Raw genomic sequence first — 25,808 nt, forward strand, 5'->3', positions numbered from 1 at the left:
GTGCGTTCGATAAAGTAAATCACGTGCTTCTACTTCAAAAACTCGAAAAATACGGTGTGCATGGTCATTTGCTGTACTGGTTCGAATCATATCTGTCACAACGTCAACAGAGAGTTGTTGTAAAAGGTTACCAGTCGCCACTTTATCCCTCAACATCTGGGGTGCCACAAGGATCGCATCTCGGTCCTATTCTTTTCCTTGTTTTTGTGAACGACATCATACACTCCATTAAAAACTCAAAATGCTTAATGTTTGCGGATGATTTAAAACTATACAAGGAAATTGAATCAGGTACGGACGTTGCTTTGCTACAGGAGGACTTGGACGCAATTCGCGAGTGGTGTCAAAGTAACATGATGACTCTCAACGTTAAGAAGTGTTATCATATTACTTTTACACGAAAAAAGTTGATACATCCTTCAGCATATCACTTAAACGACAAAATCCTTCAAAAAGTCGATACCATTCGTGATTTGGGAGTCCAACTTGATAGCAAACTATCCTTTATATATCACTTCGACACTATTGTCGCCAAAGCAAATAAAATGTCGGGGTTTGTAAAGAGAACTTGCAAGGAATTCCGCTCATGTGGCACACTCAAGGTTCTCTATAACTCTCTGGTGAGGAGTATACTGGAATATGCATCTCCTGTATGGAATCCCGCGTATCGTGTCCACATTGACAGAATAGAACGCATTCAAAAAAAGTTTACGAGATACCTCCGCTTCAGATCACAGACTTGTGATCATGAAGCTGATTATCCCCAAAGGCTCCGCCATTTTGGGATGAGCTCCTTGGAGCAACGAAGAAGGTGCTCAGACTTGGTTTTCCTTTATAAGACCCTCCACAATTTGGTGAATGTACCGGAGTTGTTTTCGGAGATCAGTCTAATTGTGCCCCGCCGTACCTCATTTAGATCCAATTTTAAAACAGAAACATTTAAAATGCCTAAAAAAAGAACTAATCTTGGTCGTTCAGCTCCCTTATACCGGTTTTTGTCTAGCTACAACAAGCTAATCACGCGTACTAACAATTTAGACATATTTTCAAACAGTCTGAATGAATTCATACGTAACATCCTCAGTTGTTAATCGATTTAATTGTTCATTTCTTTCACAAAAGGGTAATTTGTGTGACCTTATTTAATGCATTTTATATTGTACAACTGATTATTATTATTATTTTTTTCCTAATTTATAGTGTATATTTTTTGTTACCAATTTCAATCTTATCCTCTAAATTTTAATTGTTTATTAATGTGATGTCCTACTGTATCTGTTATTGTTTTAATTTTTTTTTTTCATCATGTAATTCCATTTTTTATTTTTTCCTCATTAATGATTATAGAAGTGCTGTGCACGCCTATAAGTGACGAATTCACTGCAACGCCATTCAATATAACTTAATACCTAATGTAATGTGTTAGTGAATAAGTCGTTGGTGTGTCAATAAATAAATAAATAAATAAATAAACATTTTCATCGTATCCTATAAGTACCTGGGATTAAACTTAGGTACGTAGGCATCTACATATACTTCACGCTATTATATTAACTACCTAATTCCATTTTGTTGTGATGCGTAAGATCATTATATTTTAGTCAGTAGGTACTGTAGCGCGTGGCGCGCTAGGAACCGGGGATCTTCAGGTAATTTCAATTAAAACATTCAATAATAACTTTAACTTTGCGTTTATTCGCTGACTCGGGGTGAAGTCACATACTTCAATATAAAAAAATCGGTAAAAAAACTTTTAAGTTAAACGGTTTTATCTTATGTGCACTGAAAACTAGAAAATAAAAAAAAACTGTTACTTACCTATAAACCTACATAGGTGGTCCCGGTCATATTAGACTAAAATAAAAACGTGGGGCCCATTACCTAACTATTGCTGTAATACTTTCTTCTAGAGGGATAATAGGTGTGGATTTCTACTTACTATAATCGTAACTGGAGATTTTGACAATCAATAATCAGCCGTAGCGGCTTCACCAGCGAACGCCGAGCTCACGATCTACCAAAGTATAAAGATATGCTTTGCCATAGGTAGGATTTCAGAGGGCCCCCACGTTTTTATTTTAGTCTAATATGACCGGGACCACCTATGTAGGTTTATAGGTAAGTAACAGATTTTTTTTATTTTCTAGTTTTCAGTGCACATAAGATAAAACCGTTTAACTTAAAAGTTTTTTTACCGATTTTTTATTTTCTAGTTTTTAGAATTTAATGAAAATGCCTACCGAATATTCCTCATTCTATATTTGGGTCAGCAGCGGTGAGGGAGTGCCAGACTCTTACTGACTAAAAACCGTTGTGTTTCGTCGTAGGCCTTTTATGTACCAGGACCACGGTAACTCTTTCGAACAATCCCGCAGCCCAGGCAGGCCTTGGCCCTGTTGGGCCCCGCTGGGTTTGCTGACAGTATTCTACTTGAGTTGCCCTTTCATTTGATACCCATATTGAGGGGGTTGTGGAAAAAATATGTAATCCGCTATTTTGTACTGGCGGCCATCTTGGATTTACAATGTTATTGATATTAGTATATTGTATTGTCATCGGAATTAAAGGTGTGTACCAAATTTCAGATCAATCTGACAACAGCAAGGTACTTAAATTTGAATTACAAAATTTGACCCAAGAAAGAATAAATAAAACAAACAGGGTAAGCTAAATAAAACCGTTTAAAAACTTATTCTATGGAACAAATCGAATACATTTGAAATGATTGCCCGGTCAGTATCAAAAATATCTAACGAATAAAACCTTACAAATGAAAGAGTTTCTAACTACGTTACAGTACCTACTTACCTTCTAAAACACAAGTTTAAAAGCTAAGCATTTTAACTAATAAAAGCTCTTATTTTTCAGGTAAATACGAGTGCGCGAGATCCATAATACGAGTAAGATCCCTGCTGAAAGTTAGTTTTTTTGTATATTTAATAATATGGTTTAATAAGATGACCTCATTCTGTCCTTGTTGTTCAATTTCCAACTCAAAATTAGATATTATAAATAAATGTAAAAGAGTTTATTCTCGGATAAATCTGTTACTGTAGAGTAGACAACGGGTCGGGTGAGCGTGAATACGAAATAAATAGGCCCAATGAATCCTTTTTATCGTTTTAGTTCCGGAATCACCTCTTCCAAGCTTAGTTGGGTTTAATTGTTCGTTTTGCAAATAAATAGAACGCGGGCGAGAGATAAATGGATGGCACACCAATTAACCTCTAATGTATTACTAAAACAAGTTTCGCAAACTTCCTTATTACTTTATAGAGGGCCTCTTAGTCGGAGGCCTCTTAAATAAATTACTTGGCGCAGTAACGTCACCGCTTAATGTCACGTCGCACGTCCATAGAGACATGTCTACAGCCCTTAACCGTGGCCTCCATAATGTTTGTATGCATTGTAACCCCGCTATATGCTTCATAACACACAAATAGACCCACGGTTAGCGCCAACAAACTATCCCTTTCACTATTAAATAAATCTTATAAACTTCCAGGGCTCATGTAAAGCTATGATTTATAAGTATTTACATGAATACAATAAGCAAGGATACAACCTTTCCTCTACACTAAGTTATTGATTTTATATAATAATATAAAATATGGATATACATACGTATAGCATCCCTTTCTAGTAAGTATCCGTAGGGCGCGAACAATGCGGTATCGTCGCCAATTCACACCCGTGATATTGGTAAAAAGGTTCGAATCCTTATGATAATAAGTCACGCAAGATCGCACTCAGAACCATCATAAATAAAATAAGATGACTGACCCTCGAAAATCTTAAGCAGATTATGAATACGTGGCCGTAGAATGGTGGGTCGGTTTTATACTTGCAATAATCAAATCGGATCGGTATCTTAGGACAAAGGAAGTAACACTAGCAGTTTAGTGGCGTTTTGGGGCTGTTTAATCTTATCTCGCTTCAATACTGAAGTGAAACATGCGAGGCAGCCCGTCTCTGATTCCGCTAGGGTAACGCTGCCGAAATAACAGCGAGCTTCTAAACACAACCGCTTTGTTAACTCTGACGACCCGCCAATTTCTTACACTCCCTGCACACGCAATTTCCTACTCAAGTACCTTCCCTTCCGTTAATATTCTTGCAATTAAAGACAACAGATTGAAAATTAAAGCAGCGAACTTTATTATAATGGTTAAATATTATTACAAAAATAAGTTTTTAAAACAGTGTTTATCTTCATCTTTTTCAATTCTCCGTCTAAATCACCGCCCAATTCCCCATCTAAAATGTACACTAATTTCCTACAATTAGTTTAAAAGCCGAGAAGAAAATCCGCCACTGTGAAAATACTGTAAATTGTGATTAATGCACCTCTCCGTAATAATTTAAACAAATACTTATTAAATGCAGGTATAAAATATAACTCTACCACAGGAGTCTGTATAACAAGTTTCCCGGGGCCTTTGTTTTATATTCAAATACAATTTCCTTAATTAGACGCGAAGTATCTCCTGAAAGAATAATGCGAGTTGCCTGAAGCAAGATAAGCTTGGGGCCGTGGCGCACTCGTGTAAAAAGGGGAAGGCAACATTTTAATAAATATCATGTAAGAGACCGGCTTAACGGTAAAACTTCACCAAACTTGTTCATAGAACGTGAATACTGCAGCACTATTCTGAGCTGCCGTCGCCTTGGAGCATGAAATTCCGTCAGTCTTGTTATAGGTATACCTAGAGAAGCGACGTCGTGGTGATTCGTGACAATTGTTTTGCAAGTCAAAACCAACTAACATCAGAACCAGAATGTAATTGGAGCTGTAGTTCAATTAAATGTTGACAAAGGAACAATGTGTTCACTAGGGTACTAAATTTTCATTTGATGAATCTTGTTTGTTCGCATCGAGTTTAAGGGAGGCATGTCATGAATGCCCCAAGGTCTTAAGTTGATATCAGAATTATATCTTGCAAATAGAAGCTACAAATCTACGCTGCGGACTAAAAAGAAAAGAAATGCTTGAAGTTTATTAAGCTGTAAACTGACCGTAAAATGAAACATTTAGGTCAATGGGTGCTTAGTTCGAAATCCAAGGTACAAAATATTCTTAGTACCTGGTATAAAAAGTGTTCCCTAGTGGTTAATGTATCCCCGTCCACTTCATACGACTGAGAACGTCTATTGCATATGTACGTAAATCAGACAGAATTAATTAAAGTTTCTATTAGTATTCCACATAGAAACTTTATTGTTTATTTAGAACTTTTATTATATGATTCGATCCTTTATTCTGATAGCTAAATTTAGATTTCTGCGGCGCTCATTTTGCGGTGAATTCTAGCATAATTCGTGCCGTTAATGGCATGATAAGACCGAATGTGATGACATTATGATAAATGGCCTTAATAAAGGTCACAAATGACCGCTTCATTGGATTAGTGGCATTACATTTATAAAACACGAGGTCTTAAAGCCGATTCCTGAGACTGCACATTTCAGCATTTTTTTCTATGAGAATCCCACCCTTCTTTTATGGTAGCCATAGATCTAACGAAATGAGATTGGACTATTCATGTCAGCCCATTCGATAGAACAAGCGTGATGCTATTTTAACTCCATAAAAACCAAATCGAAATTGTATCCGAAAGTCTTATTATTTTTAAAAGGTCAGCTCTAATACCTTCTATTTTTAAATGAGACAGACTTTCTATACTTCAAAGTAAAAAATACTAAAGCCTCCTTGGATTTTGCCGTGGGAAATGTTCTAGCCAAACTTGCGTAGGCATACGCCCACATCATATTTGTTATATGTTTAACTTACGTACATATTAATATACTTGAGTAAATAAAAGGCAGATTGATAGTATTATTTATTTTCTTTTATGTTCTCTGACTGTTTTCAGGTAAAGGTCCCTTTGCCTTATTACTTATGTAAATGTTATATGCGTACAACAAACGTAGTTTCTGCCATCTTGGACTACTAGTCGGAAGAGAGGGTAGGTACTGAGGATTCTTGCTGGGAGGGTCTTGCTAGGATTTCCGGGTCAATTACTTTATACATGAAATTGTAGGATTTGTCAGCACAATGGCGACTAGATTTGTTCCTGGTTTCGTAATACGCACACTTTCCACTATTTGTAGTTAACGATAACTTACAAAATATGAGAGTACCTAACCTTTATTCTACAACCCTTTTCAAGAACTAACCTTCGTATAACGTGAACAAAAACTTTACAAATAGTTTGCTACCACTATCGCGAGAAACAACTGAACTAACATGAACGCTATTTACCGTTGAACTAGAAAAAGATAAGTTTAAATTAAGCTGTCACTTAAAATAGCTTCTAATTCTGCTACCTAGACTCACTCGCGTCTGTCGGAGACCGTTTTCTAATGAAAATGTCCTACAATTTAAAGTTGAACGAAGCTCAAGTGTCTTTATCTGTGTAACGAGTGGGTTTCAAGATATTCCTTCTACTATATGCTATTATAGATAGATTGTCTGCTCTTTTATTTGTGCCTTGGGACTTATATTACTACTTGTATGATCGGACATAAAAATATTACGCAACTAAACGAAAATGTACCTACTTCCATACCGTTTCTATATAAATGTTTTAAGCTGTCCCAAAATTACATATTCATATATTATTATTGTCGTTTTGTCCTACCGTAGTCGAAGGTCGCGTTGGCCTTTTATGAAAACAGTCCCTGGGAAATTAATACTAAAAGCTCAATACTCACGGGACTCACAATATATTATTATGGTGGGTATGCGAAATATGAAATTAAAAATAGGAAGAATAAATTAATCAAATGATAGATTAGGAAGTACAAAAATAGCATTAAGGCAGCTTCTAGGTCTGATAAATCTTTGTATATATGAGATTGCAAACAGATTCAAGCATTTTATCTGAAATATAGTCATACATAAGCATATATAATATATAGTCAATAGGATGTTCAGTTGCGTATGTCGGCGTATTTTCTGACATTAATCTATGTTCGTAAACGTTATAGAAACTACTCAGCCGGGACATCCCAGACACTCGTGATGGATGTGAAACGAATAGGCTCTTGACTACTCATCGCTCTATCAAAATATCTCGGGGGAGGCTGTGCAATAGTCTAGCTATAATGAACAGTCGCTGTTATATGAGCCAAACTGAACTTCTCATTTTAAACGATCATACTTGTATTGTTTTTGTTTATATAATTTAAAATTACAAAGAAAATCCTCACATTTATCATCCATTTTACGAGGGGACGTGTTTATCAGTTGTTTACAAAACACTAAAACAAACCACCAACAAAGAACTACACATTTGTTTCCACCGCAATGATACATAGACACAAATGAGAAACTATCTCGCAAGATGTGTGAGATAAATAACCTGGTATGTGAACACCACTTTAGCATCGTCCAACATGAGGTTAAAAATTGCTAGCAGAGACTCAACAAGTAGCGACAGATGCTACGCTTCACAATATCTAGGTACACATGTGTGCTAACCTTTACTTTGTAACCTACACACGAACCATAGCTTACTACAAACTACATTTAACTCACCAACCACTAATCAGCCCACGAGACTGAAATAAATTTATATTTCCACTTGATAAAATAAAGTAGCATCGTCAGAAGCCGATAGCGTCAGTCACGCTCCAACAAACATTAAACGTTGAGATGAAACTTATAACTGTCCAGTGACGAGGCGTCAATGCATGACGAAGGCCCACTTCGAGTCACGACCAGCCTTGATACAGGAGGCCTGCCGCTTAATCGATCCCGAGCCCGGCCAGTAAGTCATGGATTAAGGGCTGCCAACTTTGCATAGACTCGTTAATGGGGTTTACCGAATAAATACGACAAAGCTGAGATAAACTTTGCGCTCAAATAAACGACAGTGGAGATACATCCGTAATCTACGCTATCTGTTGACAGTTTCATTATAATAACATATTAACGACGCCTAAGAGGCTTATGAAAAGTCCCGAAGTCCCGCATTAACAGGTATTAAACGTAAGGTTTATACCGAACTATGGACGCTTAAACTATGAAACTGTAACTATTTCTTCAATTTAGTGTCGAACTTGGCTCGACTTTGTACAATACTGTAGCAAATTCTCAGCTTGGGAACGTTGTTATATTACGATACAACGTTATGGACGTACACATGAGGCCGACCCTGTGTTTCATCTAAGCAATATTATGTCCGAAGTTGAAATATTTCGTGTGATTAAATGTTTCACTCGACACAGCACTAAATGGAAAAAGTTTTCAGCGATCGTTCCAACTTTAATACATTAATATGTAAAATGTTGACCACGTAAATTGACATTGGACAGTTTCATCCACAGTTCATCGGCTAAATAGATGTCGATGGCATATTCATTTTGAGAGTGCATTAACGGATAGTTAAAGCAATCTCTGTATAGCAGTTTGACACACTCTCTGCATATCAATTTTATATACTTACTGAAGAGTTGTAATAAATTTATTGTGGATCAGAATTTTATCTCTCTCAATTGCGAAATATTGGATGAAGTGATGGGTCTGCGCCGCATTAGCGAGAGTCCAGCTGCTGTCGTAATGCAGGTGGTAACGCAATCAGTGAGCGCCGACACCTCCGGCTGGGCCGGGCCCCGCCATGCATACTGATGCTCCATGTATCCGCTGAACACTACTACCTAATTTAACTCTACAATTTCCCTAATGAAAACCCCGAATGCCGTCTATACACAGTGTACTGCCAACACGCCGCGCCGCACTGCAAACTACAAATTTGCTAACTATCAATAAAATTAATTTCAATATTATGTTCTAGTTTGAATAGCGTTTAATTTTGAAGTTAATTTATGCATCAAAAATATCATGTTGTTAAGGTATAGCTACAACAGCCCCGGATCTAGGGGGGGGCAAGCCGGGGCCCATGCCCCGGGCGGCAAATTCAGGGGGCGGCAAAATCAGGCGGCTGCCTGATTTTAAATCCTATATCACAGATTACCATAATAGTTACCTACAGGGCCGTCTTAACCTATGGTGCAGGGTGTGCGAATAACCCGGGCGCCTCGATCTTAGGGGCGCCGCGGGACGCCCCACCACCAGGAAATTTCGATCCCACCAAAAACATTAAATGTAAAAAAAGCCAATCCTCTACGCAATTCCTCCACCGTAAAAAGTTTTGAGATCGCATAGAAGCCAAGTCCTGTTCAACTTTATTTGTAATAATAAATCAATATTTTGTGACCATATCAATAGTTTCGTTCACTTTACAATAATATTGACTTGGCCATGAGCACAATAAACTACAAATATAATACAGCATATCTTGGAGAGGTGAAAGTCAATCATGAAGTTTAATATCACAGAATTAAATACTTTTAGTTTTTTCAATTGTTACTAAATGACCGACAGTCAGTATCATCCAAAATCATGAACTGCACATTTACTATGGAGCATGTTTGGTCCATGGTGATCTCAAATTCCAATCAGTCCAATCGTAAAATCATGTCCATATAGAATGTATCAATTCAATGGTATTCACACATTATTTCAGGGAGCCGACCCCAACGTGATTGGGAAAAGGCTCGGAGGATGATGATGATTTCAGGGAGCGACTATTAACTTGTGCTCATGGCCAAGACAATATTATTGTAATGTGAACAAAACTATTGATATAGTCACAAAATATTGATTTATTATTACAAATAAAGTTGAACAGGACTTGGCTTCTATGCGATCTCAAAACTTTTTACGGTGGAGGAATTGCGTAGAGGATTGGCTTTTTTTACATTTAATGTTTTTGGTGGGATCTAATTTATTTTTTGTAGGTCTCCTTCTTCTCTAAGTATATAACAAATTAAATTAACTTACATGCAACTAACTAAATATATAACAAACTAAATATGTACACCTAAACTAGCACGTAAACAACATTTTTTTTTTTAATAAATTAAACAATTTCGAAATTGATGAATTTTTTAATCGAATATCTTTTAGAATAAAAGAGATTTATTTCAGAGGTAGATGGCGCTATCACATGAAATTGTTTTTTTCTTTTAACTAAAAACCGTAGCGCGATTTAGACCAGGACAACGCCATCTATCGAGCGAGCATGCAGTATTTATCGCACTGCATTAATATGAAAGATTTTATCATTTTATTTTAACCTAGCTTTTTTATTCATATGTATGTATATTTAATACATAATAACAATATACCACACTACGTAACAATAAAACAAATAGTAACATTTTGTACATAAATAAATAACAAAGTTATCAATGCAGTCAAAATTCATACACAATGTTCTTGAAAAACCGCAAATATAAATTTGTTTCCTATTTTTTTATTAAGTTTTAAGGTTTTTATAATTTTCCCTTTATATGTAGCTAATAACCTATCTTGGTGCCAAATTTGAAGGTTCTAAGTTTGCTAGAAGTACCTTAGACTTTTGATGATCGGTCAGTGAGTGAGTCAGTGACAAAATGGTGTAACTTTGATCGCTCATAACTCGTAAACTATTTATTCAAATTTCTTGTAATTTTGGGACTGAGCTTGTTCTAATACTTACTCTTGGTCATCGAAAACCTAAACTCCTAGCTTTGTTCACATGGAAGATACAGGGGGCTGAAATAGCCGCGAAACGCTTCGAGAAAAGATGGTACGGCCGTGCCCGCTTTGCTCGAGTCTTGGCTGGGGCACTGCCGTGCCCTCAGATGAAATTACACCCGTTTGATAAGGAAGTGCCATTGTATCATGATACTGACAAGCAAATGTTCTAAAAAGTCGCCTTCGCTTTGTTTAATTCATCATTTTGATTATTTTTCACTTTTAACATCCTCTAAATGAAAACATTCTCGCTCGCTACGCTCGCGACTTAATCACACCTTATGTATTTTTTATTGACGCACTGAATCAACGATCACAAATGGCACTCGCTCTCATCACGGTTTCTTTTTATTTGTACACAATTCCCAGTTTAATTTGTGAGTCTTCCAACCAGTAGCGGCTTTAGGGTAGGGCGCCGGACATAAGGGTCGCCGCGGGCGCCCCCAACCAATCCTTGATCACAATTTTACTCATATTTTTGTTTTAAACATCAAAGATCGCAGCTTACAAGAACTGTATCCAAATGTATGGATAGCATCAGGGCCGCCTTAACCTATGGTGCAGGGTGTGCGAATAACCCGGGCGCCGCGGTACGCTCCTGGACCAAGAAATTTCAATTAAATTAATGTATTGTCATACAATGCCGGGCGCGTTAGATACACTACTTTTATGTCCCAAAACTCAAAAATTTTCGCGCTCGCTTCGCTCGCGATTTCTTTACTTCACACTTACATTTTTTTTCACATATAGCTTTTAATTTAATGTCCCAATACTCAAAAAAAATCGCGCTCCCTTCGCTCGCGGCTTCTTCAATTCACAGTCGCCTTTTATTATATATGTTAAGGACTTTTAGTGATCCAAATCTCAAAAAAGCTTTTTCGGGCTGCTTCACTTTATAGTTGTTTTTATTTTTAGCAAAGCAAAAAGCTACAAAGAGTTATCTACGTTTGGGCTACATGCCCAAACGTAGATAACTCTTTGTAGTGTTTAAGTCATTTTTGAGTTCTAAAATATAACAAAAAAAATTTCATTCGCTTCGCTCGCGCAATCAGAACCTGTGTTCCCGTGTTTTTGCATTCACCAACCAGCAATAACTTATGTACGATTGGGCTACATCTTAGGTAATTTTTGCTTTGACTTGTTAACTATATAAAAAAATTCGCGCTCGCTTCGCTCGCGCAATCGGTAACTACATATGTCTCTGTTTTTCGTATGGGTTTGAATTGCAGTTGGGGGCGCCGTAGAAATCTCGCCCAGGGCGCTAGTAGAGTTAAAGCCGGGACTGCTTCCAACAAATAACTTTAAAAACAAGTAAGTATATTGTTACTGGACAAGATACTTACTTAATCAGGTACCTACTTTTGTGTCGTAGACTCAAAAAATTTTGCGCTCGCTTCGCTCGCGCAATATTACACAGGCATTACCTTGTTGATTTCATAAGTCAAATCCACGCTGTCTTATTATACCTTTTATAAGTTGGAGTCCTCAAAAACAAAAAAGTTTGCGCTTCCAACTGCTTGTTACTTTACATTGTGTACATTAATCTGCCTCGACTTTCATAACTTTAAACTGGCCAACTGTTTGAGCCTACAATGATTTGGACAAAATTTTGTAAGTCCTTTACCTAACAAAACAGAGACTTTCGTTGGTGAAAATAAACATAAGTAGGTAGGTAGGCGGGGCGGCATTTTTCAGTTTCTGCCCCGCCTAAAAAAAATTGAAGATCCGGGGCTGAGCTACAAAAACAAGGTTTCAATTTACATTGACGAAAATTGTTTGTTAGATATTTTTAGCTACCTAAACACGATGTTGCTAAACATAAAAACATATTTTTCGTCGGTTGCTATCTGATATGGTGCGTAGTAACAGATTTTAACCCTGTTCATTATTAATAACATTGCTTGTGATTTAAAGCACAAACAACATACATATGTACATTATTATTATGACGAATAATAGGTCCTTTGCAAATAAATTGGCATAAAAGCAAGGGTCTAACACCTGCCGCCGGCTAATACGTGTTCCCAAAAATAATTTCGTGTTTATTTTACCCCGCAAATCCTATGGGTATAAGTATTAACGGGTACACAAATGCCATAAAAACCCTTCCACCTAACAATGGGACTAACAAGATTGTACATCTGATCATTTTGCTCACATAAAATATGTAATTCCTCCTTAAATTTATTAACATGAAGTGGTAAAATACGCAAGCCAATTTAATAAATATTAAATGAGCTGGCACTGTTAAAATTCTTGCAGGCTTTCAAAAGTTTTTTATTGCATGCATGCGAAGCGCACACCGAGGACTTTATTATTGCGAGCGTTCGCCGCATACTGTACGACGGAAAACCCACTAATATTTACAGGTGGAAACAACTTAAAGCTTTAATATTTAATTTGAAAGCGCTCGAACACGATCAATGTAAATTAACTATAATCCCGGCTGATAGCGAGCGTCTATCGTCTTCTGAATCGTATCTTCTGATTACGGCTCTCGAAACATTGGTAGAAACTTAGATCCATTTACATTTAATGTACTATTCATATTTAAGTATGTCATAACAAATGTTTTTCCCAAGTGTCAGTCCTCATATTTTTCATGTAACCCATTTATTACATGTAACATTAGAAAACACGATAGGACCTTTCCCACATATAACGGGGCGTATAACTTTATTTCAACTGCGAGCTCGTTACGTCAGTTAACTGGGAACTCCTCTGTTTTAATTATACTTGAACTTAAGCCTTATTAACAATGGAACATCGAATTTGACAGTTGAATGCGAAGTGTTGTGGCAAGACAAATGGTCGTGGCGCGGAGGGTCGATGTTTATAGGTAAGGGCTTGTGTACATTCCACTTCACGCATATTATTCAACAATTTCATCTGACTCAAAGAGAATAAAGAAACTTCTGCATCTTTATTGACAACATGGCCCATTAAACTTGCCCATAAAGTGCGTATATCTTATACTTGTTAGTTAATTCAGTGTGATAAGAAACGACATCTGCTTGTCATGGCTCGGTCCCTTGTAGTTTAATTGCCGTCTGTCGAGAGAACATTCAAGGCTTTACTGCGAGATTGGCTTAACTGGGACGGCGGTAAGCAAACGTAATGTATGTACGCAAGGAATAGACGATGATAAATGTAAGCAGTACATTGCGCAAAACGACGTTATTATGCAATAAGTGCGACACTCTGAAAATCGTATCTACTCGTCTTTAACCGCGCGGTAAGCACCCCTTTCCCCCAACCATAAATATAAATGGGTGCTTGATGATATTTCAAAACTCATTACAATAAATTGCGTTGAGACATCTTGAGCAGCTATTTCCCTATCGCTATTTTGAGAACAAACGTTTTGTCTCACATAATTATGTTATTCTGTTCATTTACGCTCGCAACCCGCAAGTTATCGCTGTTCGTTTTTTTAAGTTAGCAATGCTTGTTAGCAGTTAGAAGCGGACACGAGAGATAGTAAAGCGCACACAAGTCGGTAGAACTAACTACGTACAGGTGTGAGCTCGAGATGTTTTCCACACTAAGAGATACCCGTACATATAGGGGTGAAGGAGGTTACCCCACTCTGATGTAAAGTACACAGACTAGAGTAGGTTATACAAATATGCGCAAGGGATAAAATTTCCCAGGTTGTGTGTGTTTTTCTGTGTCAGGGAAAAATGAAAAGGTTCAATTCAAACTTTAGAGAAAAAATATTTGATAATAAATTGGAAATGATAAATATTGACGGCTCCTAATTGGAAAGCAATTATGCTCTTACTCTCGTCTGCTCTTATTCGATGGTCCGCTGTTTTTCATGTTATTGGTTAACGAACCGATTAAAAAGATTTTATTTATTTTTTTAATATATTATCCGCTTATCTGTCTCGGCTTTACTCATTTCACTTATGAAAAAATACGTAATGCAACTCAGCTGGCAACATTGTATTGTACAAAGTGACACGTAAGCAGATGAAACACAACTCAACGATACGCTTGGCAAACAAAGGTAAATGCTGTATGCGTCCACTCTAAAAACAAGGTAAATGGCGCTGGATCCATTTTGTGTGAGCTGTCTCAGCATATTCCAAAACCGAGCATCCGAATAAAAAAATACAGCGCATTCATTGAAATTGAAAAAGAGTCCAGTTTGTTAGCCAAAAACAAATATTTGTTAAAATGTTTATTGCTTTAAATACGTGGCAACGTTTCCAGTATCCATATCATCTAAAACAATGTTTTGTTTTGTGGTTGTTTGTTTAATCGAATGAGAATCGCTCAGTCGCTTTTGTTTATAACTTTACCCAAACTTTGTCAAAATACGCGTAGCTCCCGCTAATGTGTTCGCGGTTCACCCGAGTGTGTTTGGATCTTTATTTAATTAAATTACGTTACAGATGTTACTTTTGGTATTATTTTAAGAGTTTCACTATAATGATTAAAATGTAGAGTTGAACAACGAGTAAGTTTTATTCCACTTAAAATTACAGTCTACATCTGAATTGCACATTTTCTGCAGCACTATGAGATGAACGTGAAAAATTAACATGAACGCTGCTTGCTGTATCAATATATAAATTCTATAGCAATGTATAGAATGTGTTATAATGGCAGTCCCATGTGCTGACAATGTTGCTCCTTACGAGGGTCCGAGCTGAGGCATCTCTTTGAGCCCAGCGAGAAGCTTTGTGACAAGTTTGCCACTTAACATCTCACGCCCAGTCCGTTAACATCCTTAATAATTATAATGTTTAAATATGGATGACGCTTTTAGAGCAATTTAAATATTGAGTTGATTTGACACGCCAACTTACCCGGGAACGAGCGGCACCCAGTAAGGGTCTACTTAAGACCTATCTTTATCTCATTAATAATAAATTACGGATCCGCTTACCGTCTACTTTACAAAGAGCGTTTAATAATAAAACACCTTGTCCTTTTAGCGATAAGAGGGCCTCGTGAGTTCTACACGAGTGCGATATTCCGGCAATTGGGCCTAAGGGATAAAAAAGCCTTCTTCTGCCTCCTATAAAAAATAATTAAATAATACCAACTACGTATAAATAACGCAGATAAAGTATTGATTAAGTAGTTCATTAGCATATGTAAACATTCCCTGTTGTGTGATAGCTGTGTATGTATGAGGCCTCATAGACCGCAGCGTTGAATTGTACGAATAATTACTATAATTGCTACGAGTGTTTATCGGATCATTGATCGCTAGGAAAGCCGGTAATCTTCTGACACTAATGGAGATAGGGGTGTTTGTCAAAATGTATCGTGTTTCCTACCGGGACTAACTATAAAGGTCTCGGGTTCGTAAAGTTTTAACCCTGTGGTATCGTAACTGATACCCCAGGGTGCAGGAAAATTTAAGTATTTCCGTTCATTGTGGTTATTTTAGTGTTCCTCCGAGACAATTACCAAATTTTATACGTTGCTCCACCTGTCCGTCATTAAACCTTAAAAAAATTATAAGATTCTTCCAGAAAAAAAAGTATAGTTTTCGGCACGAATCTTGAGCTCTGACCTTCACCTACGCAGAAGTAATTTATTGGGTCCCTTTTGTGGTATGAAGTGAGGCGCGGGCGCGGGCTGAAGTGGTGATTGATCCGCAGTGCATCGCGTCATAGCCGTCAGTCGGGATTGGTTCTTTGCTTAATAAATCACTTCTGCGCAGATGTAGGTCAGAGCTCAAGATTCGTGCCGATAACTATACATGTTTACCTACCGAAACTGCGAAGTTAATAATAACAAAGTAACTTAAAATAAATAGGATTTCTTTACAATTTATGGTATAGGTATGTACGACCACGTGTTGGAAATTGCGGCGTAAGGCGAAGAGCGCCGAGGACTACTGATAGCCGGATCTTTACACAAAACCCTTGTTTATTGAATTTTCATGATTCCCTTTCATGCAAGTTCACCGATTCTAAGGAATCTCGGCTCGGCGGTCTTTTCTAGTTGTTGCTGGTACTATTTTTGATAAAAATAAGTTTTTCCAAACTTTTTATTTACATAGTTTTGATCTATTTGTCTGCATAATTGACTTTGTCATTCAATAGAACTATAGGTAACACCATTGTTTGAATGTTACCGATTAACACGTTCTGCAACTTTTTGCTTCTATACTTACAAATATGTTCTACTTCTACTTTCCTGCAAACGAGAAGGCTAGTTAACCTTTTACAAATCTAAGAAATACAATACTATAATTACTTATTTTTTTTAATACAATTGATGTGCAAACTTAACAATTCTGTTTCTATCGACTTTTGTACTTTGATAATTGTTTGCTTTCTATTTACCGAATGGATCAAAAGAAATTAGCGGATTACTTTCACACGATTTTTCAACAAAAAACGAGACGCCCCACAAAAAGTTCAAAAGGTTTCACTAAGTCATTAAGATTGATGTCCAAGATTGGTCCGCAGTAAAAAAACTTTTGAACGTTCCATCTCACTAATATCCAGCCATATATGAAGATAAATCTATGCCCAAGAGAAGAAAGCGTTTCTAATCTTCCAGAAAGCCTTGACATTGTTTCTTAAAATAGAACAGAAGGGCGGGGCGAGTGAGGTCCAAAGATTTCGGGGAACAACCGCAGTTCCTCATTTACAAACTTACAATAGTACAAGATATCTGAAATATTCCACATGACGTACCACTGAGTACAGTCAACAAAATTGACTTTCGAAACTTTCAACAATTTTTCAGTAGTCAAGTGTAACATGGCCCGTAATTCACGAATATGTAGGTAGGTAATATATTTGCGGGCGCAGCGATATATTTATTTCGAGTTTGCTCGGCAAAGTGTTTTGCTCACTGTACACATGTTCATGAGCGCTTACATAGCAAGGTGTTGTTCGCAATAGTCCCTGAAGAGTTCTTTCGTTTGCGGCGCCAAATTGAATTTCCGTTTCGATACATTTAGATAAGTGTTGGTATTATTTTGCATTCTGTACTTAAACTTTCAAATGGGCTTCTATTTTGGTAGTGTTGTCGCTTTATTTTTTTACTATGAATGTGTTTTTTTGTATATCACTTGCACAGTGTGAATATTTGAAATTCTGTTCGTTTTTACTTGTCGTTTATTTATAAATAGCTTTATATAAACACTGTTCTCTTAAAATCATTTCAAATACGTAATTTCAAGGTTCTCAAAAAAAGCTTGTACATAAGTTTGACAGGTGTATATTTTTGTAACTTTCCTTACGAATAATCTTTTATATTCATCCTCAACCCACCGACAGTATCATTACGTAGAAATTATGAAGAGCACTAAAGTATTGGATATATCGTGCGTTGTTAGACCTCTGCTATAAACGGTCCCTGTTTACTCCAGTTGACCCTTATAACTTTCACACGATGAGAGCCACCTAATAATATACGTTGTTTACTTGCTAGACCAAATGAAGGTAAATAAGTCCGACACGGTTCCATTTTCGGCAATAGCTACGTGCTAGTGCTGTGACGTCCTTATATTTAATTAAGTTATATTTACTTATGTTTCATGCCCAACTTCATTATATATGAACCCATATTCTATAAATAGGAAGAAGAACAGTTCTTTTCAGTGTTGTGAAAATTTTCCATCTTGAAATAATCCGTTACTATGGAAATTGTATTCTTTACACAATACCGAATAGGTACCTGCTTATCGGATTACACTTATTAATTCCTTATTACAGACCAATGAACTAATTGTAAATATTTAAAACCACTGTTTCGTATGGAAGATACATATCACATACATAAATATACATACATACATACATATATATACATACATAAATATCATTACATATTTATGAATCGAGTATTATTGAACCTACTCGTATATGAAGCGACTCGAAGTGACAAGCGCAGGTACGATGACAGGTGCTCGTCAAGTCTGCTCGGGTCACATTACGCGTTCACGCTGTCAGCTATTTCTGTTCCCTTACTTTTTTCATGACAAACACAAACATATAACTCGTATATGTTATTTTGTTTTGAAACCTTGTGTCCTTTATTAAGTCTGTACTTGACCGTCTACTACTATGAATTGATATTGAAATTCAAATTCAGTTTGAATTTGCCTTGCAATTCTATCCTATGTGAGATAAGCCTTATATGCATAAGTCCTTCCTCACATGAAGAGCTTGGACATTGTTTGAAATAATAAGATACCTACCTAAAAATAACAACGAAACTACCGTTCCACTGCACAGTAATGAAGTTTTATCTGAATTCATAATTTATTGTGATAACCAACTGAATTCAGTCGTCCATTAATTTTGCGTTACCAATCAGCTGTCAGAATTGACTCGAAGCAATTAGGGGCGGGACTGCAAGAGTGATTTAAGTAAAAGTTTGTTGTTTACGTCGCTTGGACTTGGCGAATGTCATTCAGATGGCGATTAATCACGAACGCTTTGTCTGAAGATGCAAATAGCTCATAAATAGTTCGTTAAGGGTGTCCAAGGGAATTTGTATTGTATTGATAAATAGCTCTAAAATTACGCCTCAGAGTGCCTTGCAGCAGAATGTCTAATTTAATTAAAAATAGAATATATTACTGACTGCTAGGTATACCCAGCCAGTTCTTGAATGACTATGGGAACATAGCACCTCACTTTTTCTTATGAGTATTGCAAAAGATTATATGAAAACATTGAAGGATGTATATATGTTCTCTTTTCGACCGGCTTAATGAATTGCCGTTGCCGTCTCCAGGTTGGGAACTATCATCAACTGCACCGACGAAAATGCTTTTTATTTCTAGTTTTAAAGATAAAGTGCTTACTGTGTCCTACGTCAGGCAATGTAGGTAGGTAATCCGTTCAGCCCGAGCGCCACAAAGTGTTGTTACGCATGTCTGCGGAGACTATCCTCATCTATCTTCAAGGGTGACCGCTTAAGAATGGACAGGACAAAGAGCTGGCCATTACGACGCGCCTTCAAATTGCAACTTGCTCGACAAAGGACTTTGCCGTCTCATGTCTATTCAATTACTGTGAAGGTCAACAAACGACAGCATCTATATCATCTTGTTAGTATCTATAGGTATTCTAAATGCTACAAGAGCTATGTTATGTTATAAAACTTCTGGGAATAACAGGCCCCAACAACGTGGGCACGAGCCTACACAATTCTAAAAGGTTCAAAACTGAGTTTTAATTAAGAAGATTAATGAAAATCAAAACCTCGAATACTAATAGACACGATATTGTCTGTGAAGCACCCATTCAAAGTGAATAGAGCATCGAACGCTGAGTGACGCTTCTGTGCGCGTGTGTTCACTGGTGAACTCGATATGTATGACTTTCGGAAATCTTTCAGAGTTCTCACATAAAGGCCATCAGTTGTCCAGTAGAAAGGGTATTCGATGCGACCCAGTAAAATCTTTGGAACCAGTTGAAAGGCTGAAGTTGCAAAAAGCTTTTTTTACTGTCTCTCTCGACTCGTGACGTCCGGTTCGCGTTCACGAGCGCGATTGATTCAGCGGCGGCTGGTTCAATAATTCAGCAGGATGACTTCCAGCGAACATGTCGCATATCCCGCACGGGAACTGGCCGCGATATTGACAGGCCCGTCAGCCAACCTGACCGTAAATAACAGATAAATAACACAGGCTCAAATGTCACCGTACCTATATACATATTACGTTAACAAGCTCTTTGGATGTTTACTTAGGTCACTACAGTAGACACGCGTTTTAATGAATGAATATTGCTCACAGAAGTTTCATTCACAGTAACTGTGAGCTATTCGTACATGAAATATGTGTAATATAATATTCTCATTTTCCAAACTGCACGGAAAATGGCGGCGCGGTCGCATTGCTGAGGCCCATAACCCCGCCAGCTATTTCCAATCACACGTTCCTCATTCCGGCATCACTCACCACACCACGCCACATATTAAGCGTTTCAATTAAAACTTATTGCTCAAACTTTTCTATGTAGAAGATTAATTTCTTGATATTTCTATCTGTCATCTTAATTAAACTCTCGGAGGTTTGGTAATTCTTTAGGATGAAATACAAATGTCTTCCATTAACAGACTTATTTTGACTAATGGTAGGTTGTTACGAAATGCGACAGGGTCGTAATTAGGTAGTGAAAGACATGCCACTGGATAGTACGTCATCGCCTCGCCGCAAAGATAGTATCTTTAATTTATCTGTGCAGAAAAACTACCAGGCCGTCCGAGTCGGTTACACTCTTATTTTTCCGCTGAATGTAATCAGAATTTGTTAAAGAACTTGTCTCTCAAAATGAAGTTCTTCATTTCGATACAACATGTTCATACCAGAATTTTGAAAAAAATATGTATCAGTGTTTTGTAGGTATATGTTGCACTTTCCATAGGGGGATAATTTATGACATTGTTTCTTTAAGTAAAGTTTTTTTTATTTTTGTCTTAAAAGTCATGAAAATCATAAAACATGAAATATGTACATCATAAAATTGCCTAGTTGTTGAAGCATGCAGCGCATAGTTTGTTGCTTCACAGTTACATATAAGCTAGGTGCTACCATGGCAGATCGATTCCAAAATCCTATTACCCACATTTCATTAAATTTATATTTTCCAACTACATTCTCAAATCAAAATCCTTTAGCCGGTCGCGGCTTATCATTGAATTTATGCCTTTTCACTTCAATAAAAACGTTTTAAACGAAATTTGTTCGATATCGAATAAAATGTACTTTTTTCTTTGAAACTGCAACGTATGGGAAGTATGCTGCGGTTCTTCTTACTTCTCAGTCTGATGGTATGTGCGTTGGTGTTAGCAAAACGCAGACAACATAAAAATAAGGATGACTTGGGTGGGCGCTTGATAACTGCCTTGAGGAATGACGTGAACATCGATCTCTCGGCTGACGAGGAGTATGAGGACCTGCGGGCAGAACTCCTCGCTTACCACTCAGCACTCGCTTCCATCGCTCCTACTCGTAGTGAGTATAATAATTACTTTGAAACCCGTCTATTCGGAAGCGGTATGTAGGTATGTGTCGTAGTTGATATATCCGTGGAAGTCTAATAAAAATCTGAAGATGCACTGCGCCTTAAAATAACTCGGGGTAAAACATACCTTGTGAATTTATAGGTTTTGGTACATTCTACCTGCGTCAAAAATCCCAGGTATTTCCATCAAAATCGTTTTGGCTCTTAGAAAGTAATCACAACGTGTAGGTGAGGTAATGCCGTACCATGTTTATTCACGAAAAGTATTCGATAGCAACTCCAAGCATGCTCGTAAAATTGTTATATCGAGATATTACCTAATGAACGTTTTCCTCAGGGTCGATGAAAACGACGCCATGTTGGCAACTGGGCGGTATTTGCGTCGACCAACAGATGTGTGAGGGCCAGCGCTTCTTAACCCAAGTAAATGGATGCAGAAATAATTTAGAAGTATGTTGCTTCAAGTGGAACAACTTCCACGTCAGAGACTTAAAAGACAAGGGACTCGATACTTTAGGTCTGCCCTGGAGTAGACAACAAGATTTTGGTGGCAAAGGTATTGTACCAAAAATGAAGATAGTCCAAACGAAAAAGAAGAGGTCCAAAAGAAAACGTGAAGATGATGACGCCCAAATTGATGAAATACCACAGTACCGTAAGAAATCGCCTCTGGTCGTTATAGTACAGACATAGAAGAACTTCAACCAAGCAAACTATTCACTTATGTTCTATTTATTTGATTTTACGTTACTTGAAAGATTCCATATTAATTCGTGTTGTAAAATACTTCAACCAAAACATTAGTTGGCTTATCGAAAGTACTTTCTTTGATTAATTAAAAAGTTAATGAAACAATATGATTTATAGTTTTATTTGGTTATTTTTTGAAAACATGTCACTGTTGATAAGATGTGTTATTATCGCTTTAGTTGTTACAAATGTACTCGGCAACAATAAAAACGGTAACGGAAAGAGCAATGGAAATGGCAACGGAAAGAGCAATGGAAATGGCAATGGAAAGACTAACGGAAATGGAAAGACTAATGGAAATGGCAATGGAAAGACTAATGGAAATGGCAATGGACATAGCAATGGAAATGGCAATGGACATAACGCTGGAAATGGCAATGGACATATCGCTGGACTTACCCCTGGAAATGGCAACGGACAGGGAAATGGAAATGGGAATGGGCATGGGAGCTATGCTCAACCTCAGATATCTAGCTCTTTCAAAGACGTATTCCTCCCTGGTTTAGGCAAGAAACCAACACTCGGTTAGCTATTTGTTCATTATTCATTCTCATTATCCCATTTTTGCACAATTTTCTATTGAAATATAATTTACATAATTATAAGCACCAAAAATCATTGCACCTATCAGCTCAACCGTAAGAAGAATTGTCATTTTATGTCGTACCGTGCCATGCGATGGTTGGAGCAACGGCCCATGTGTGCAGCTTTTTTGTTCCATATGAAATACCAAAGTTTCCTTTTACCGCTTTTACTGTGCTCGGCTTAGGACCAAATTCTCCGAAGGTTGTGCTGATTTACCAACTCTGTCAGGTCGCAAAATATCCCTGTAGGTCAAGATAAATCCTTGCGAAAACCCCAATAAACATTTACCCATTGGCCATTATTTGCATCATCGTATATTCCGTTGGCCGTCCACTAATCTCATGCGGATAATAAGTTCTCTTTGCTGTCATACCCATGTTCCCCAGTATTCGACGTTGAGATTTATTCATTCGTACCTATGTATGTACATTAGAAATCAAGTTTATTTAAGTTACAATTTGCTTTGTTGCTTCATAGTCAGTTTTCATTGTAAGTACTATAAGGTACAAATGTACTTCTTCTATTGCAATACAGTAGTTAATTTTCAATACCATGTAACGACGAGTCATTGCTATAGTGATGATATTTATATTTGTCCAACATTTTGTAGTAGAATGTTATAGCATAAAATTAGACACAGAATATAAAAAAAATATATCGCTTTCACACTAGCGAATTTTCGCGTCAGCACTCAAAACGGTTTTTCCGAGAGTACAGGTGATGTCACGGGTATGAGAGTACAATAAACAATTAACACTATTCGTACACAAGAAACCGCTAAGAACCGAGAGATGGAATTCTTCCGCTGGGTATCTATTAGGTACCCAGGGACATTATTTTTCTGTGATGTTTTTGTAATTAGCCATTTCATGCTGCCCAATGGAAATCATGAATAAGGTAGTTTTTGAGCATCTATTTAATAGGACCTTCATATTTGTAATAAGCTAAAGAGTCAGCATTGTGGAGGATCTAATAATAATAGAAAAATAACTTGACACAGGAACAACTAGGTCGACTTGCTGGGCTCGCGGTGGCATATGTGTGGACATCAGACAATGTCCCTCGCTTCACATGGATGTCGGAGTGGCTGGGTGCTCTTGGGGGTACAAAGTCTGCTGCAAGGTCCATATACTCGGCGCCCCCACAGTCGGTAGCCAACGAAGATACGCAGTTCCAGTTATAAATAACCTAGATGAACTAGGAGCTTCTTTGGAAATAATCGCTCTAAGGAACTCGATGCTACTGTCCAGCTGGCAATCAAAAAATGACGATATTCACTTAGATGAATTGCTCAACTAAATAAAAAAATATTTTTGCTAGGCATTTTCCCTATACTGATAAATTGTTATAATAATAAATAGTTTGTGTCGCTGGTAGTATCCAGTAGGCGTCTCAAATATGATAAGGGTGTACGGACACCTTCATTAATTGGATACAGTCCTGGCAAACATAACGCTTGACTAAGGGAGCTCCCAATTTATGCAGTTGCCGTTACCTCAGTCTGCCCCGGGGAAAACGGACTTGTTGTTATGTTATGCAAATTCCTTTTAACAACGAAACACACATTACAAGTATGTTTGGCCACTAAATCGAGTCATGTTTTACTATAATTACGGGAAACTATTACCAGGTAAAAAAATGTTTATTTAGGTATCTGTACTAGAACTTGACACACACACACACACTCACACATTTGCACATTTTTTTAAATCTTTGTATCAAATAGATGAAGTGAACATTATAGATGTTTAGGTATTGTAACACGTCGCTAAAGCGCCTGTATTGTTACTACTGAACCTCAAAGCATAATTTGAGCAATATACACACAGACGCTAAGTGTTACCAATTCATTAACCATGAAGTGCCTATATTAAGCCCACCATTGTATAATAAAGTGGCTCATTCATGCTCCACCACCGTGCTTGCTAGCAATTAGAATATATATTACATAACATCTTGGAGCCTGTTTCAGCATTTGCTCTTCTATTAAAATTAAAGTAGTTGTTCGGGGTTCAGTTTCAATGCGAATTTATAATAGAAATTGGATTCTTATGGAGTCAATCTGTAAAAGATTGACACATATTTGAGGAATATTTATATTGGAATTATGGCTTCAGAATTTTGCATGTACTTACGCTGTACAATACATTGGCTCAATCGATGGAGTAATATATTTCGTCGTAGGTATATATCCATGTTTCCCCACGGAATACTGGCGTTCCAATTAGTAACAACACTCCTCTTTTAACAACGCAACAAAAAACGTCGAAAAATAAAAGTTCCAATCTCTCCCGGAACGTTTACCCAAATCAACAAAAGGTGCAAAAATCCACAATTGTACATACATAAAACGTTAGCATTAGGGTAAAGTAAGCAAAGCCGCGAGCTCTCGACTTAATAAGGATTCTTGGTTCAAAGATGGGCCGTTAGTTTGAATGCGTGCCAAATTAGTTTACCTCATCCAGGCTGCCTTCAACATTCGTAATGAACAAAACTAAGTTTATGTATTCGTACATAAGGCCGGCCACAAACTACAGTTTGACGTGAATTGTACGTACGGAGGCTTAGATCATAACGGTGAAGTAGATGGCAAGTTATACGTGAACAGTCAGTGTTCTTAACGTTACTCTCCGACTAACATGGACTCAGAGCCAGCGGTAATGAAGATTCTAACTTGAAGCCACCGATTAATGTTAAGGGTTTGAAGGAACATTTTAGAGTTAAACTATCGTTGTGTCTGATACTACTCATAGAAAATTACATAAAACATTCAATGTACTATCATTAAAACATGGTTGGTCTAATAAAATTGTGACTACTGAGCATGCTATCAGTCCAATTCGGAGGTCATATATTCCGAGTAGGAAATAGGTGCCTAGAGAGCGAATTTGTGGCAACTCCTATAAAGTGGGATTAATGTAACTGTACTC

At 37.2% G+C, this 25,808-nt stretch overlaps 1 protein-coding gene and 1 long non-coding RNA gene across 3 annotated transcripts in view; both read left to right on the forward strand.

Moving 5' to 3' along the window:
* Positions 1-25,808, forward strand: part of Gaba-b-r1 (metabotropic GABA-B receptor subtype 1) — a 136,830-nt gene that overhangs the window by 60,632 nt on the left and 50,390 nt on the right. The gene's annotated exons all lie outside the window — the stretch shown is intronic.
* LOC110384656 (uncharacterized) lies at positions 21,104-24,479 on the forward strand. Its single transcript, XR_010276536.1, has 3 exons — positions 21,104-21,533; positions 21,881-22,817; positions 23,879-24,479. It is a non-coding gene; the product is annotated as an uncharacterized LOC110384656 (long non-coding RNA).

The sequence above is a fragment of the Helicoverpa armigera genome, chromosome 5 (assembly GCF_030705265.1).
Source record: "Helicoverpa armigera isolate CAAS_96S chromosome 5, ASM3070526v1, whole genome shotgun sequence".
NCBI classification, from domain to species: Eukaryota; Metazoa; Arthropoda; class Insecta; order Lepidoptera; family Noctuidae; genus Helicoverpa; species Helicoverpa armigera.